The sequence below is a fragment of the Triticum dicoccoides genome, chromosome 5B (assembly GCF_002162155.2).
Source record: "Triticum dicoccoides isolate Atlit2015 ecotype Zavitan chromosome 5B, WEW_v2.0, whole genome shotgun sequence".
Lineage (NCBI taxonomy): Eukaryota > Viridiplantae > Streptophyta > Magnoliopsida > Poales > Poaceae > Triticum > Triticum dicoccoides.
Window position 1 is genome coordinate 216,390,171 of NC_041389.1, and position 17,501 is coordinate 216,407,671.

The following is a 17,501-nucleotide window of genomic DNA, read 5'->3' on the forward strand; positions in this document are numbered from 1 at the left end:
GGCGGCCCGGCCAGTCGGCGTCGTACAAGATGAGTACCCAGAGAGCACGGAGCCTATGTTGTGTTCACCAGCGTGGCCGATGAAAGACGCAGCAGACGACAGCAAGAGCAAGAAGTGCAGGCAGTGGCCTCAAATACTCTAGAATTCATGCATTGGTCTGAGAAGCCCATCAGTTGGAGCAGGGCTGACCACCCAGAAGTGATGCCTTCCCCTGGTTCCTACGCCCTGGTCCTAGATGCAACCTTTGCAATGGAGAGGCGGGCAGCTAGCTTCTCCAGAGTCCTGATAGATGGTGGCAGCAGCATCAATATCCTGTACCGTGACACGATGGAGAAATTGGGAATCAAGAAGAAGCAGCTCCTCCCCAGTCGGACTGTATTCCATGGCATAGTCCCTAGCCTTTCCTGCTCACCAATCGGCAAGACCCAAATTGATGTCCTATTTGGAGACAAGAATCATTTCCGCCGTGAGCCAGTTTGGTTTGAAGTGGTGGACCATGAAAGCCCCTACCATGCGTGATGAGGACATGACTACCTTGGATATGACCAAAAATATTGCATATATGCATATTTGTCAGGTGATTTCTAGTGCAAACTATTCAATAATCTATTTATGTTATCCAGAACAAAAATACTTCACACACTTTTGTGTTTTGTCTAATTGCAGGTGTATGAGACATTTGTACAATCCACATATGAAGATAAGGAAGAAAGAGATGATTATTTGCTGTCCAAAAAGTTCTCTCACGTCACTTTTGGCCCAAGAGAAGATAGAGTCCAAGTCTCTCACGTTCTGGATTCAGATTCGGACTGCACAGACACACCTGACTCAAAACGCACACAAGTTTTTCATACGGACTCCGAATTGGGTGATTCTTTTTTTGTTGGAAACTAGATTTCGTGCACTTTCCAACCCAATTGGAATCACCTTCAAATTCGTCCGGAGAATTGAGTTGTCGACGAAACAATCTGATGCTGCAGCAGAATCCGAGTCAAACTACAAGTCCAAAGGTGTTACATCACCTCCACTTGGGCCCATTGGCCTTGTACGACCTAGATTTAGTTTTAGGCTGCCTTGGGACGTCCTCCCACCTCCTTGGCCGCCACCCCTTGCTCCTATATAAGTAGATCCATCTAGTAGCTTTTCCTGGGGATTTGTTTAGTTAAAAGTTAGCCATTGCAACTTCGTGTACTTCGTTTGTGTCCAACGACCAAACCAAGACCGCTTCCGGATCCCCACCATTATCAATACCTCATATATATTTGCAATATTTAGATTGCTTTATCATATTCTTGCTCGTTCTTCGATTGCTTGCAGGAATAGACCTTCGTGGTCAGGCTGACCGTGCTTCCAGCATCGTCAGTAACCTCACGAGATTGGTTTAGCGATTGCTAAGGCGCAACGTCGTGCACGTTTGTAGTCGTCTCCACCAAATCGATAGTTATCATCTAATCGAAAGATCGGGACACCCCCACCCTGACTCTATCAAGTGGTATCAGTTTTCAGGTTGCTCGGTGAGAATTTCCAGTTTTCCTAGATTAGATTTATTTTCTTACCTATTGTCCAAGAAAAAGCCACACAAAAAAAGTTAGATCTGTTCATCCTTTATCCAAGCCAGTCTGAGCCTTTGCAATTTTCTATTCATTGCTTGCATAGTTGAATTATCGGTTGCATCGTCGTATCAGTTGCTGGTCTTAGCGTCTAGTTCCTTTAGAGTTTCGAGTTCTGTTCACATTAGTCACGCCGCCGCTGCATCATTATCCCTTCCGCTGTCCACCATCCCATCCATTAATTTTCACCACGTGCTACGCACTGTTCATTGTCATAATCATAGTTGAGGTCATTCACATCTTCGCCTGATCCAATCTGCATCTTATCTAGTTTGTCTTGGAAAGAGGGAGAAAAAAAAAGATAGAGGAAAAAAAAGAGAGGAAAAAAAGAAAAAGAGAGAGAAGAAAAAGAAAAAAAAGCGTGAGAAAAAAAAAGAGAGAAGAAAAAAAATCGGATCTATCTAGAATCAATCTCGTACCTGAATTCGGATTGGAATCTGTTTTGCGCACTGTTCAGTAAAACAGGTGTATCTTCCTCATACGAAGTCCGTTTTGGCTCCGTGAGTACTCAAATTGAAGTTAGCGACGAGCCGCATCTAAATAGTTGCAGAAGCTTGTTCAATATTTGACACCTCAAAATCGGCTTCTAAATAGGTCTTTTTGCCCTCTAAAGTTCGTGAACACAGCTTATTCCAATTTTTCAGGCCAGTTTTAGAATTCTTTGACTCCTCATATCAACTCGGAATTGAGTGATTCTTTTTGCATTTGAAAGCTTGAGTTAGTAGCATTATTTGAAAGAATTTATCAGAAAATTGGCTCAAACTTTTCAAGAGGAAAATTGGAGAGAGAGTTGTTGTATATCTTGATTGGCAGTTGTTTTTCATCATTATCTTTACTGCCGTTGTGATCTTCACTTATATCTTGCTGTCCAGAGCTACTTAGTATCCTTCATTGATGCTAGTTGTGCTACGCCGTGACCTTATTAGTGTTCTAGGCTCGCGTCTCTAGTCCGGTCTAGCCTAGGACCAGCACAGTACCGTCGTTGAGCGTTTATTCAACATTGCATCTTTGAATTGATTATTGCTAATCTTTTGCTACCATATATAGCCAACCCAGCTCCACATATTTCTACACCGTGTATACGTACGCTCCCCTGGCAATCGCTTTACTCAATATTCGGAGTTACTTGACACCGCTGGTTGCCGATCACCGCCTGCTGCATGGTAAGAACGTGTAAGACATTGATATTTGCTTTACTGTGAGCGTTTTACCACCACATCCTAGTAGTTATAGGAACATTATTTTTGGGTTTTGTTTCTTGTTCTACTAATCATGACAGGATCCAGAGTCAATTCATGGGCTTCGTCGATCGCGGGACACGTGCCACCACCTTTGCAAGTACCACAACCGTCACGAGAGGTGCACAAACATCCAAATGCACATGATCAGGTTAATGTATCTATACCACCATTTAATGGCCGTTTTAAACCTGCTTTATATATTGAATGGGAGTTCGACATAGAAAATATATTTGCTTCCCATAATTTCGATGAACATAAAAAGGTTAAGGTTGCGGTTGGTTCTTTCACTTGTTATGCTTTGGTTTTGGTGGAGTGAATATTGTCGGTTACACCCTGATTATATACCTACTACTTGGGATGATTTGAAACTTGCCATGCGACATACTTTCGTCCCTGCTTATTATACTCGTGACATGATTAAGAAGTTGCAACACTTAAAACAAGGTAGTGAAACGGTAACAAAATATTATGATGATTTACAAACTACCTTGTTGCATTCCTCTTTAGAAGAAAGTGAAGATGATTTTATGGATAGATTTTGGGGAGGATTAAACCATGATATTCAAGAGATACTAATTCATGAAGAGTGTTATCCTATGGACCATTTGTTTCATCTTGCTTGCAAAGCTGAACAGGAAATAAAATGACATGTTGGCCACGAGGAGAACAAGCGCACGGTGCACATTCCAAGAGTTGATATGATTGTTCCTTCAACTACTAGGCATACTATGACAACCACATCTGTTGTTGTCAGGACTACATCACCTCCACCATGTGACACATCGCCCCCGAGAGTGGCTACATCATCTGAATTGATCATAAGAGGTAATGACAAAGGTACTGATCTTCCATCTCTACATGAGAATGATGAATGCCTTGTCAATTTGAATGCACCATCTGATGAGCAACACACTACTTTGATCACACCACCTATTTTAGAGGACTACGTTGATAATTTGACTTTGCCATGTGATCAAACAACTGAAATACCAACAATTTTGAGTGCACCCATTGAATTAACTATTGATGCAAAAGAACCAATGTTTAATCATTTTGATATGACCTCTAATCTTGGTGATGATTCTGTGTTGAATGACTTATTGCATGTTTGCTTATTTAAGCATGTTGTAGCATGTAAATTTGATGCAAGTAAGGTTTATTCACCAATGTTGGGATGGTTTAATGATGAACATTGTCAATCTTTTGAAATGAATAAGAGCTTCACTTATATGTGCAAACTGAGTTGCAATATTTTCATGCCTTCTACTCCTTGTGCTAATTTTTTGGCTTTAGATTTTATGAACTATGCAAGTTACTCATCTATTCATGTGTCATATATACAAAAATCAAGGGAAGTAAAAATGGATGACATATACATATACAACATGTACACCTTGTCTCTTTTGTTAGCCACATTTCAGATTAAGCAACGCCGAGGACGGCTTTATTTTCAAGAAGGGGAGGATGATGAGGACATGACTACCTTGGATATGACCAAAAATATTGCATATATGCATATTTGTCAGGTGATTTCTAGTGCAAACTATTCAATAATCTATTTGTGTTATCCAGAACAAAAATACTTCACACACTTTTGTGTTTTGTCTAATTGCAGGTGTATGGGACATTTGTACAATCCACATATGAAGATAAGGAAGAAAGAGATGTTTATATGCTGTCCAAAAAGTTCTCTCACGTCACTTTTGGCCCAAGAGAAGATAGAGTCCAAGTCTCTCACGTTCTGGATTCAGATTCGGACTGCACAGACACACCTGACTCAAAACGCACACAAGTTTTTCATACGGACTCCGAATTGGGTGATTCTTTTTTTGTTGGAAACTAGATTTCGTGCACTTTCCAACCCAATTGGAATCACTTTCAAATTCGTCCGGAGCATTGAGTTGTGGACGAAACAATCTGATGCTACAGCAGAATCCGAGTCAAACTACAAGTCCAAAGGTGTTACATCACCTCCACTTGGGCCCATTGACCTTGTACGACCTAGATTTAGTTTTAGGCTGCCTTGGGACGTCCTCCCACCTCCTTGGCCGCCACCCCTTGCTCCTATATAAGTAGATCCATCTAGTAGCTTTTCCTTGGGATTTGTTTAGTTAAAAGTTAGCCATTGCAACTTCGTGTACTTCGTTTGTGTCCAACGACCAGACCAAGACCGCTTACGGATCCCCACCTTTATCAATACTTCATACATATTTGCAATATTCAGATTGCTTTTATCATATTCTTGCTCGTTCTTCGATTGCTTGCAGGAATAGACCTTCGTGGTCAGGTTGATCGTGCACCGGCGTGGTCAATAACCTCTGGAGATTGGTTTAGCGATTGCTAAGGCGCAACGTCGTGCACGTTTGTAGTCGGATCGTCAAAGTCATCTCCACCAAATCGATAGTTACCATCTCATCGAAAGATCGGGACACCCCGCCTCTATCAAGTGGCACCCATTGAATTAACTATTGATGCAAAAGAACCAATGTTTAATCATTTTGATATGACCTCTAATCTTGGTGATGATTCTGTGTTGAATGACTTATTGCATGTTTGCTTATTTAAGCATGTTGTAGCATGTAAATTTGATGCAAGTAAGGTTTATTCACCAATGTTGGGATGGTTTAATGATGAACATTGTCAATCTTTTGAAATGAATAAGAGCTTCACTTATATGTGGAAACTGAGTTGCAATATTTTCATGCCTTCTACTTCTTGTGCTAATTTTTTGGCTTTAGATTTTATGAACTATGCAAGTTACTCATCTATTCATGTGTCATATATGCAAAAATCAAGGGAAGTAAAAATGGATGACATATACATATACAACATGTACACCTTGTCTCTTTTGTTAGCCACATTTCAGATTAAGCAACGCCGAGGACGGCTTTATTTTCAAGAAGGGGAGGATGATGAGGACATGACTACCTTGGATATGACCAAAAGTATTGCATATATGCATATTTGTCAGGTGATTTCTAGTGCAAACTATTCAATAATCTATTTATGTTATCCAGAACAAAAATACTTCACACACTTTTGTGTTTTGTCTAATTGCAGGTGTATGGGACATTTGTACAATCCACATATGAAGATAAGGAAGAAAGAGATGATTATTTGCTGTCCAAAAAGTTCTCTCACGTCACTTTTGGCCCAAGAGAAGATAGAGTCCAAGTCTCTCACGTTCTGGATTCAGATTCGGACTGCACAGACACATCTGACTCAAAACGCACACAAGTTTTTCATACGGACTCCGAATTGGGTGATTCTTTTTTTGTTGGAAACTAGATTTCGTGCACTTTCCAACCCAATTGGAATCAACTTCAAAGTCGTCCGGAGCGTTGAGTTGTGGACGAAACAATCTGATGCTGCAGCAGAATCCGAGTCAAACTACAAGTCCAAAGGTGTTACATCACCTCCACTTGGGCCCATTGGCCTTGTACGACCTAGATTTAGTTTTAGGCTGCCTTGGGACGTCCTCCCACCTCCTTGGCCGCCACCCCTTGCTCCTATATAAGTAGATCCATCTAGTAGCTTTTCCTGGGGATTTGTTTAGTTAAAAGTTAGCCATTGCAACTTCGTGTACTTCGTTTGTGTCCAAGGACCAGACCAAGACCGCTTCCGGATCCCCACCATTATCAATACCTCATATATATTTGCAATATTCAGATTGCTTTATCATATTCTTGCTCGTTCTTCGATTGCTTGCAGGAATAGACCTTCGTGGTCAGGCTGACCGTGCTTCCAGCATCGTCAGTAACCTCAGGAGATTGGTTTAGCGATTGCTAAGGCGCAACGTCGTGCATGTTTGTAGTCGGATCGTCAAAGTCGTCTCCACCAAATCGATAGTTATCATCTCATCGAAAGATCGGGACACCCCCATCCTGACTCTATCAATGCGCTGCTTGGCCGGCCCGCCCTGGCCAAGTTCATGGCAGTCCCCCACTATGCCTACCTCAAAATGAAGATGCCAAGTACCAAGGGAATCCTGACCGTAGTCGGAGACTACAAGAAGTCGACCGCCTGCGCCGCGGACAGCAGCTGGCTGGCCGAGTCCCTCATGATTGTAGCAGAGAAGAGGCTCCTTGACCGGGTGGTGGCGATGGCTGGCAAGAAGCCGGAAATGTCACCCATCCCCAAGGAGTCTGAGGTTGAGGGCTCGTTCAAGTCGGCAAAGGAAACAACAAAGATACCCCTGGACCCAGAGCACCCGGAGAGGCACGCTGCCATAGGTGCCAACCTTGACAGCAAATAGGAAAGCGAGCTCGTCGATTTCCTCCGTGAGAATCAGGACATCTTCACATGGTCTCCCAAAGACATGCCGGGTGTTCCGATGGATTTCGCCGAGCACAAGTTACATGTCCGACCTGACGCCAAGCCGGTCAGGCATCCCTTCTAGCAGCCGGTTTCATCATGTAAGTATTCTTTCCAGAGTGGTTGGCCAACCCAGTTCTTATGCTGAAGAAAAATAAGAAGTGGCGCATGTGTATTGATTATACCAGCCTCAACAAAGCTTGCCCCAAAGATCCCTTTTCCCTGCCAAGAATCGACTAAGTGATAGACTCCACAGCCGGATGCGAGCTGTTGACTTTTTTGGATGCATACTCAGGGTACCATCAGATAAATCTGAACCCGGCCGACAGGCTGAAGACCGCCTTCATCACGCCATTCGGATCCTTCTGCTACCTGACCATGACGTTTGGCTTGCGAAATGCCGGCGCAACATTTCAGCATTGCATGCAGAAGTGTCTCCTCAGGCAACTTTGCAGAAATGCCCATGTCTATGTGGATGATGTGCTGGTGAAGACAGAGAAGCGTGGCATGCTGCTAGAAGACCTCAAGGAAACTTTTGAGTTACCTGCGCCGATTCAAGATCAAGCTCAATCCAGAGAAATGCGTCTTTCGAGTACCAGCCGGCCAACTCCTCGGCTTTCTGGTCTTGGAGCGCGGCATAGAATGCAACCCAGTAAAATTCAAGGCCATTGAGAAGATGGAGGTGCCCACCGGACTGCTGGACGTGCAGAAATTCACCAGCTGCCTGGCATCAATCAACCGGTTCATCAGTCGGCTGGGCGAGAAGGCTCTCCCCCTGTACCAGCTCACGAAGAAGACCTCTTTTTTCGAGTGGAACGACAAGGTGGACGAAGCTTTTCTCCAACTCAAAAAAGATGTTGACCACCCCGCCTATCCTAGGGGCTCCAACCGAGAAAGAGCCCATGCTCCTCTACATCGCCGCCACCAGTCGGGTGGTCAGCACAGTCATAGTGGTAGAACACAAGGAGGAGGGAAGAGCTTTGCCGAAACAGAGACCGGTATATTACTTGAGTGAAGTACTATCTGCCTCCAAGCAAAACTACCCACACTATCAGAAGATGTGCTATGGTGTGCACTTTACCGCCAAGAAGCTGAAGCCTTACTTTCAAGAGCACCCAATAACTGTTGTCTGCACTGCTCCGCTTGCTGAGATCATTGGAAGCCGAGATGCTTTGGGCCGAGTGGCCAAGTGGGCTATTAACCTGGCCCCTTATACCATCTACTACCATCCTCGCACCGCCATCAAGTCACAAGCACTGACCGACTTCCTCGTCGATTGGGCCGAGACCCAGTACTTGCGGCCAGTGCCAGACTCCACCCATTGGTGGATGCGATTTGATGGTTCAAAAATGGGCACCGGTCTGGGAGCCGGCATCGTCCTCACCTCTCCCAAAGGCGACAAGATCAGATATGTGCTGCAAATCCATTTTGCCGCCTCCAACAATGTAGCCGAGTACGAGGCACTCATACACGGACTCCAGCTTGCCAAGGAACTCGGCATTCACCGGATCCTGTGCTATGGTGACTCCGACTTGGTGGTTCAGCAGTCGTTAGGCGACTGGGACGCCAAGGACGCAAATATGGAAAGGTAGCGCTTTCTCGTGTAGAAACTCAGCGGATATTTTGACGGGTGCGAGTTCCTCCATGTGCCCAGAAATGACAATGAGCAAGCAGATGCCTTGGCACGGGTCGGCTCCACCCAGCAGGCGATACCAGCCGGCGTCGCCTTACAGCGCCTCCTCAAGCCGTCTGTCAAGCCATAACCAGAGTCCGACTACATCTTTGTGCCGGCCCCTCCTGAAGCAGTCGGATCCGACTTGAGGATACCAGAAGCCGGTGTGGGGACTTCGGCAGGCGGCCCAGGGACTGCAACTGACGCACCCGGTCCGGGGACTTCAGAACCCGACCCGGGGACTGCAGCAATCGGCTCGGGGATTTCTTCAAGACAGACAGGCGGCAGTCGACTACAACCCGCCGCCTCCCGGCCCAACCGCCCTTGTACAAGTTGTTGTTGTGGCAGTCGGAGAGATAGCAGCATGCTCATGGGTTCAACCCATCCTCAACTTCCTGGTGAACAAAGAGCTGCCGGCCGATGAGGTCCTAGCCCGACAAGTGCAACGGCGGGCAGCAGCATACACCATAGTCAACAAAGAACTGGTTCGGTGCAGTGTGACTAGTGTGTACCAGCGCTGCGTGGAGCTAGACCAAGGTCAAGCAATCCTCAAAGATATTCACCAAGGCGAATGTGGTCACCACACGGCTTCAAGATCACTTGTTGCCAAAGCTTTCTGCCATGGTTTCTTCTGGCCGACTGCCCTAGAAGACGCCAAAGAGTTGGTGCAGAAGTGTAAAGGGTGTCAGAAGTTCCGCTCCAAGCCACACTTGCCAGCTTCTGCACTCAAGACCATTCCCATTGCCTGGCCCTTTGCTGTTTGGGGTTTGGATATGGTGGGGCCATTCAAGACGGCCCGTGGTGGCATGACTCATCTGCTCGTCGCTGTGGACATGTTCACGAAGTGGATAGAAGCAAAGCCAATCAAGAAACTGAATGGGACGACTGCCGTGACTTTCATCGCCCACATCACCACTCGGTACGGCATACAACATAACATCATCACCGACAATGGCACAAACTTTGCCAAAGGAGCCTTGGCTCGTTTCTACGCGACACAGGGCATCCGACTGGACTTAGTGTCCGTTGCCCATCCGCAGTCAAACGACCAAGTTGAGCGAGCAAACGGCCTCATTCTATCCGGCATCAAGCCCCGACTGGTCGAGCCTCTGGAGCGTTCGGCCGGCTGCTGGCTCGATGAGCTGTCGGCCGTCCTGTGGAGCCTACGCACGACTCTAAACAAATCGACCAGCTTCACGCCCTTCTTCCTCGTCTACGGCGCTGAAGCCGTCATCCCAACGGACATAGAGTTCGACTCCCCACGAGTCACCATGTACACCAAGGCGGACGCCGAGGCGGCACGAGAAGACGGTGTCGACCTGCTGGAAGAGGGCCGGCTGTTGGCACTCAGTCGGTCCGCCATCTACCAGCATAGTCTGTGCTAATATTAAAACCGCAAGGTGAAGCCAAGATCCTTTCAAGAGGGAGACCTTGTGCTCCGGCTGATCCAGCAAACAGCCGGCCAGCACAAGCTCTCGGCACCTTGGGAGGGCCCTTTCATCGTCAGTAAGGTGTTGGGCAACGGTTCCTACTATCTGATCGACACTCAGAAGCCCAGAGCACGCAAAAGAGATGACTCACGCAAGGAGACGGAGAGGCCGTGGAATGCAAACCTCCTCCGAAGAATTTACAGTTGAAAGCAGTATGTATCACTCTACCTTTTGTATTATGTACGAAGACTCTGGGTCCCCCGAGAAGAACTCAGGGACTACCCTCTTTTTATCTATATGATAAGTGTTATGCCTACAAGTGTGTTTTGTTTCATTATTTCCGCCTGGCACCGGGTTCGACCAGTCGGCCCGGAGGCTCGCCGCCCTCTGCTATATGCCGCCTCCTGCAGCCGGACAAGTAGTGTGTTGGCCCCAAAAACTTCCCCTGTCAGAAGCCACAGCTCGCAGAGCGACTGAATGGCGGGCAGGGGTTGCAAAACAGTGCCCACATGAAAAATGGCTAAGGAAAGAAGGCATATAGTCGAGGCCAGCATCGCGCCTGCCCGGCTGACTGCTGAGCAGCCGGCCGGCCGGCTTTTGCTTGTCTTGCCAACACTCTGAATGGCTAAGTACTTGCTCTCCCATCAAAGCTGAGTACTCAACCTAGCCGCAGTCCGCAGAGAGGCTGCTCGCCTGGCAAGAGGATAGCCAAGGGAGGGCGGCAAAGGAAAAAAGCAAGGACATTAAAAGCAAAAAAAGTTAGAAGCCGACAAAGCAAAGCATGAATTGCGATAGAATATTTACATAGATAAAGGCCTATCGGCCAGCATTCAATAAAGTTTGATGTACACCCAAGGGTAGAATTGTGCAAATTTAACCAAGTTCTCCAGACTAGCGAGCAAAAAAAGAAAAAGACAAATATCCTAAGGGGCTGCAGAAGGCTCCGGCTGGACGGTAGAGTCGGCGGTGCCGGTAGGTGCAGTAGAAGGCTCCGGTTGGACGGTGGAGTCGGTGGTGCCGGCTGGTGCAGCAGACGGCTCCGGCTGGATGATGGAGTCAGCGGCACCAGTCGGGGCGGCGGGCGGCTGGACATCAGAGTCGGTGGCGTCTGTTGGTGGAACTTGCGGCTGGTCGGTCTACCTGGCCGCCTCCAGCAGCGGTCGGCGCCTTGGAGCGCGGATCATTGCTTGAGGCCTGGTCAGGCTGAGGCTGACCGTCCTCCTCCTCTTCCTCCTCTCCTTCATCACTAGAGTCGATGACTTCAGCCGAATCCTTGCTGTCCTCCAGGTTCAGCCCGAGCCACTACAGCGGTGCTTCGACGCCTTCCTCTACTACCTCCGGGATGAACACGCTGGTGTCGGTGTAGTTGGCGATCGCCGCTGCCCGGCTGACAAGTTCGGCTTCCGCCGCCACCAGCTCCTCCTGGGCCTCCAGCCAAAACGTGGTCAGCTGGGTTAGATCCAGCCCAGGATACCATGCCTTGACGAACCCCAGGGCTCGGCGCGCCCCTGCCCGGGCTGTAGAGCCCTTCAAGGCCTCCAGGCGGTCGGCTGCCACCTCCATCCAGTCAGCAGTCCGACTGGGGGTGCGCGGAGCCTGTACACCTGGCTAGAGGGCGGAGATCTCCTGGGCCACGACACGCTGAAGGCGGCGCAGCATTGGATGGGCAGGCCGAAGATGGGCTTGAATGCTGAGGAGTTGCTCGTTGAGGGTCCGAGGGCGTCAGCGGCAATCTGCATGCCTTCCGCCCTCCGCTCCTCGCGCTGGGCCTCAATGATCTTGTTCGCAGCAATGGAATGGCCCGGGAAGAAGTCTGCTCGGACAGAAGGCAAGAAAAGCCAAAAGTCAGAAACCGGCAGTCGGCCTAGATAAGGGTCGGCAGCTCAGAACAAGAAAGAAAAGAAAATGAAGCTCATCATCGACCAAGTCTTCGATGCTGCTGAAGCAGGCTGTCATCCGCGCCTCCTTGTCAGCCCAGGCAGAGCGCTCGATCTCGAACTTGGCGAGGAGGTCAGTCTCCTTCGCCTTCGCCTCCCTCTGAGCCGTTTTGAGGGCCTCCGCCTGCTCCGCGAGCTGAGTGACCAGCCGGTCGCGCTCCTCGGCCAGCTTGCTGCACTCCACCTCCTTGCCGCACAGGGCGGTGTTGGCTTCGCCCAGCTGCTGCTGCAGGGCAGCGTTGGCCTCTGTAAAAAGAGAAGAAGGAAGGATGTTAGTCAAACAACAAAGACGGGATGCAGTTGCCGGGGAGATCCGGCCTGACTACTCAGCAGTCGGCCCGAATCTCGGGGACTACAGCACGCGGGTGTGCTATTGCACCCCCGCAGAGAAGAAGTCTTCAACAGATATAAAATCGCTGGAAAGATTCGGCCCGACTGCTCACCAGTCTGCCCGAACCTTGGGGACTACAGCCCGTGGGTGCGCCAGCGCGCCCCCGCGTAGAAAGGAAGTCGAAACTTACTTCGGCTCTCGGACAAATTGGCGGTCTGCTTCTCCAGCTCCCGGACTCCGGAGTTGAAGGTGACCCCGTGAAGGTTGTCGTAGCCCTGCAAGAGGGATATCAGATGAAGTCAGCATCTGGCACATGCAAGTTAAAGTTTTGGACCGCCTGCTCAGCAGCCGGCCTGAATCTTGGGGACTACACCCAGTGGGTGCGCTTGCGCGCCCCCATGAAGAAAGCAAGAAGATCAAAATAAAGAGAAGTGAAGAAACTTACGCGGATGGTTGCCTGCGACTCCAGGAATGCCTCGTTGCATCGCCTGAGGGCTTCGGCTTCAGCCCGAAGTTTGGCCTGGATGTCAAGAGATGCCTGGTTCAAGGCGCCCGGCCCATCCCTGAATACCCATCCAGCTGGCGCGGCGCTAGTCGCCTCGGTGGCAGGGACCGATGAGCTCGCAGCACCGGCCTCCTGAGCAGCACAGTGCTGAGGCCGCCTTCGCAAGACGGCGGCGCGTGGGTGTGTGGACCTCAGGAGTGAGGTCCATCACCACCATGTCCTCGACTGGTGGCAACGGCGGAGCGGCCGGATGCTCGTCCAGCGTTCCGCCGGTTGGTGGTGGCGGCGGCACGATGATGTCCGGCATGGCCACGTCGCCGCCCTCCCTCTCCATGACCGGCTGCTCGCCACCAGCTCCCCCAGTCGTCGCCACAAACTCTGGCGGAGGTGGCGTGGAGTTCAGAGGAGTCACAAGCAGCGGCTCCTCGCGGCGTGCGGCCTCCGCGAGCTGCTCCTTCTTTGCGGCGTCGGCCTCCGCCTACGCCAGCTTCCTCACCGCAGATGCGGCGGCCTTGTCCGCCTCTGCCTTCGCCAGGCGGTCGGCCTCCTGTTCCTCATGTGCCTCCCGCATGTTCCGCTCCTGCGCCTCCCGGAGGGCGGCGGCCGGGTCGATACGCCGGCTGGTGTTCGAGGTCTCCGCCGACCTGATGACCGAGGCAGCGGCCGACTTCTCGAGGGTAAGCGGGGCCCTGAGATAAGAAGGCAAGACAAAAAAGTTTTTAGGCCAGATCAGCAAAGAGGTGGAAGCGTGCGAAGGGTACTTACGCTGACACCATGAGCGGCACCTTCGGTTGCCTCTGGAACTTGGCCACCTTGGCCGAGGCTTCTTTCTGCCTGGTCGCCGCGGCCGGGTTCTTGGGCTTCTTCGGTGCACTGCCGAACAGGGCGGCGCCTTGCTTCCGCTTGCTCTTGCCGCCTAGGGCGGGCGGCCCGGCAGAGAGGCCTGGGCGGTGTTGGCGGTGCTCCAGGAGGGGCGCGGCTCGTCTTCGTCGTCATCGTCATCGGGCCAGGTCTCCACGTCGCCGCCCTCCTCGGAGCCGCCTGCTCCGTCGCCGCCGCCTGCTGCATCGTCCTCCAAGGCAGCCGCCCCCAAGTCGGGGTCATCCACATCACTCACTGCCCGGTCCGGCAGGTAGTCAACACTCGGCCCCACGATGGCGGCCATCGCCGTGGACATATAAATCTGCACTCCAGAAAAGGAGTTGCGTCACACCAGGAACAAGACTAAAAGATAGAACTAAAAGAAGAAATCGAGGGACTTACAGCAGGCGGCGGGTCATCACGGGAATACGGTCGCTTCCCGAACCGCCAGTCTCCCTCCGACACCCTGAGGTCGGAGATCTTGTTCACCATCCTCGCAACCTCGGCAGTTGGCATCTCCCTCGTGCACAACCTGCTCGGGTCGCGGTGCCCGCTCATCCGACAGATCAGATGAGGGTGTCCCTGAAGCGGGAGGACCCGGCGCTCGACGAAGGCGATGAGGAGGTCGGAGGCCACGAGGCCCTCCGACTCTTGGATCACCCGGAGTCTGTCGATGGCGGCTGCTACGTCCGCGGACACCGGCTTCGGCTTGTAGTCCCAGTTTGGCCGAAGCCCGACAGCGGGGCCGGCCTCGTAGGCCGGCAGGTTGATGAAGTCGACAGCTGAGTCGATGTTCTCAACATAAAAATAAGACTGCTGCCACAGTTTTACCGACTGTGACAGCTTGATGACGGGGAAGGCATTCCTCTTCACTGGACGGCGCACGTCGACAATCCGCCGCACTCGGCCGCCGTGTCCTTGGTGGAGGTGCCCAGCTTGCCATAGAACAACGCTCCCCACAGCTCGAGTGTGGGGAGGTTGCCGAGGTAGCCCTCGCACGCTGTGACGAAGGCGAAGAGCAGGGTCACGGTGTTGGGCGTCAGATGATGAGGCTGGAGGTGGTTGAAATCCATGAACGAGCGGAGGAAGCCGCTCGCCGGGAGGCCGAAGCCGCGGAGGAAGTGCGAGCGGAAGACGACCCGCTCGTTGCCCTTCGGCGCCGGCGAAATCTCCTCCGTCGGTGCCACCCGCGCCTTGACGAACGCCGCGTTGGGCATCCGGCGCGTGTCCCGGAGGAAGGATATGTGGTTTTCGATCACCGTCGAGCCGTCCCAGTCGCTTCCATTCTCGCGCGCCATGGCCTTGGATGGAGCTGCGAGGGAAGGAGGAGCACGACGGCAGCGAAGCTGTGGCAGCACCACGGCGAGCACTAAAGCAGCAGCAGCAGCAGTGGCGGAGAGAGCAAGAGGAAGAAGAGAGTGTGGGGAGGAGGGCGCGCGTGCTCCGTCGCTCCCCTTCCTCCCCCTACTTATAGCCCTCGGGCTGCGAAGCTGAGGGGGCGGGGCATGGGATCGTGGGATTAACTGTGCCCACGACCCCATGACCCCCCGGTTACTGCAAGAAGTTACTGCACCTTGAACGCTCGCGAGAATCGCAACCGCCCGCCTCAGCCGCAGCGGATCCGCCCGCATGCCGAGGCCCAATAGTGGCAGGCTCGACCCACTATCGCGTCCCATCAGAAGCATTGGGTGGAAGGCTGGCCGGGCTGACATGCGCCGCGTGGCATGCTGATGGAAGGCGGCGGGCCTGGGAAGCTTAGCAGGCACGCCACCTGTTTCCCGCCTTGTAGTTCAAAATTGGCCGATGGTCCCACCCGGTCAAAACCAACTCCAATAGTCGGCGCGCCGCAAGGCGGATCGAACATTCTCCAGAGCTAGGTGAGGGGGGAAGCCGTTGAGACTTCGTGACCCCTCGACCGCAACACCTCACCAGCTTTGGGGACTACTGTCGGAGTAATGGGCCAAGGGTAGTCTCACCCGAGTCCCTAAACCTATCAAAACTTTGGGCCGGCTTCGCCTCGCAATAACTCAAGCTGAAGCTCCGCCCTCCGGAGGCCGGCTGGCTCAACGGCTAGCCACCGAAGGATGGCCAGCCACCCGCAGACGGCACTAGGAGTGACCGGCTCCAGTCAGCTGGCCTCTAGAGAGGACGGCGCCATGCAGGCAGCCCCCTGACGCCCTTAGAGTCTGCACCCCCATCAAGAGGACAAGACGGGGCGTGGCTACAGGGAAGTCCCTCACCCCCGAATCTTGGGCTTGGTGTGGCCACATTGCCCCGTACAGTCAGAGATCTCCTCACGGCGCGGCACTGTTGCCACTCCCCCCTTGACGTCACTCCAGATAGGTGGAGCCCTGTTCCCCACGACGACCTGTCGGTACGGCCTGCGGCCTGCGGGCCCGATGAGGCAGTGATAGCCCAGGAGACGGCGGATGCCGAACCAGTCAGACTTGGGGAAGGCTGACCTCCAGCAGGCGGCCATCCCTTTTCTCGAAGTAAGCGCGCCATTAACCTGAAGAGGCAAGGTGTGGCTACAATGATCTCCTACCAGGCGGCGGGACTACAACCACACTGAGCTGACCAAGCCCGCGTCATTAGCAGCATGGCTACAGTGAGCAACCACCAACCAGACCCGCCAGCGGCGAAAGCGGCCTATCGGCTCCGTATCGGACCAGTCGGCGGGGCCCACCAGGCGGCGGGCCCCAGTAGTCGGCGGAGAAGCCGGAGGCCGGAGACACTGACAGCCGGGTCCAGCAACCAGCCAGATTACCATTGTACGCCTAGGGGGTAGGCCTATATAAACCCCCCATGGCACTCATGCAAAGGGTTCCACCCCATTAGAACTAGCCACAACCCTATCCAAGAGGAACTCAAAGGTCCCACCAAGGATAGACCCGCATATTGAAACGCTTTTGCAAGGTGGATATCATTACATCAACATTACATAATAGATGGGGATACATACATAAGGCATACAATGCCCCATGAATACAACATCATCTTACATAAGAGCACCATCCGACTACGGATGAAACACAAACAGAAACTCAAACGACATCCACCCTGCTAGCCCAGGCTGCCGACCTGGAACCTATCCCCTGAACGAAGAGGAAGCAGAAGAAGAACTCCAAAACATGCAAACATCGCTCTCGCGTCATGATCATCGCATAACCTGTACCTGCAACTGTTGTTGTAGTAATCTGTGAGCCATGAGGACTCAGCAATCCCATTACCATGGGTATCAAGACTAGCAAAGCTTAATGGGAATGGAAGGGGTAAAGTGGTGAGGTTGCAGCAGCGACTAAGCATATATGGTGGCTAACATACGCAAATGACAGCGAGAAGAGGAGCAAAGGAACGGTCGTCAACTAGTAATGATCAAGAGGTGATCCTGAACTCCTACTTACGTCAAACATAACCCAAAGACCGTGTTCACTTCCCGGACTCCACCGAGAAGAGACCATCACGGCTACACACGTGGTTGATGCGTTTTAATTAAGTCAAGTGTCAAGTTATCTACAACCGGACATTAACAAATTCCCATCTGCCACATAACCGCGGGCATGGCTTTCGAAAGATAATACCCTGCAGGGGTGTCCCAAC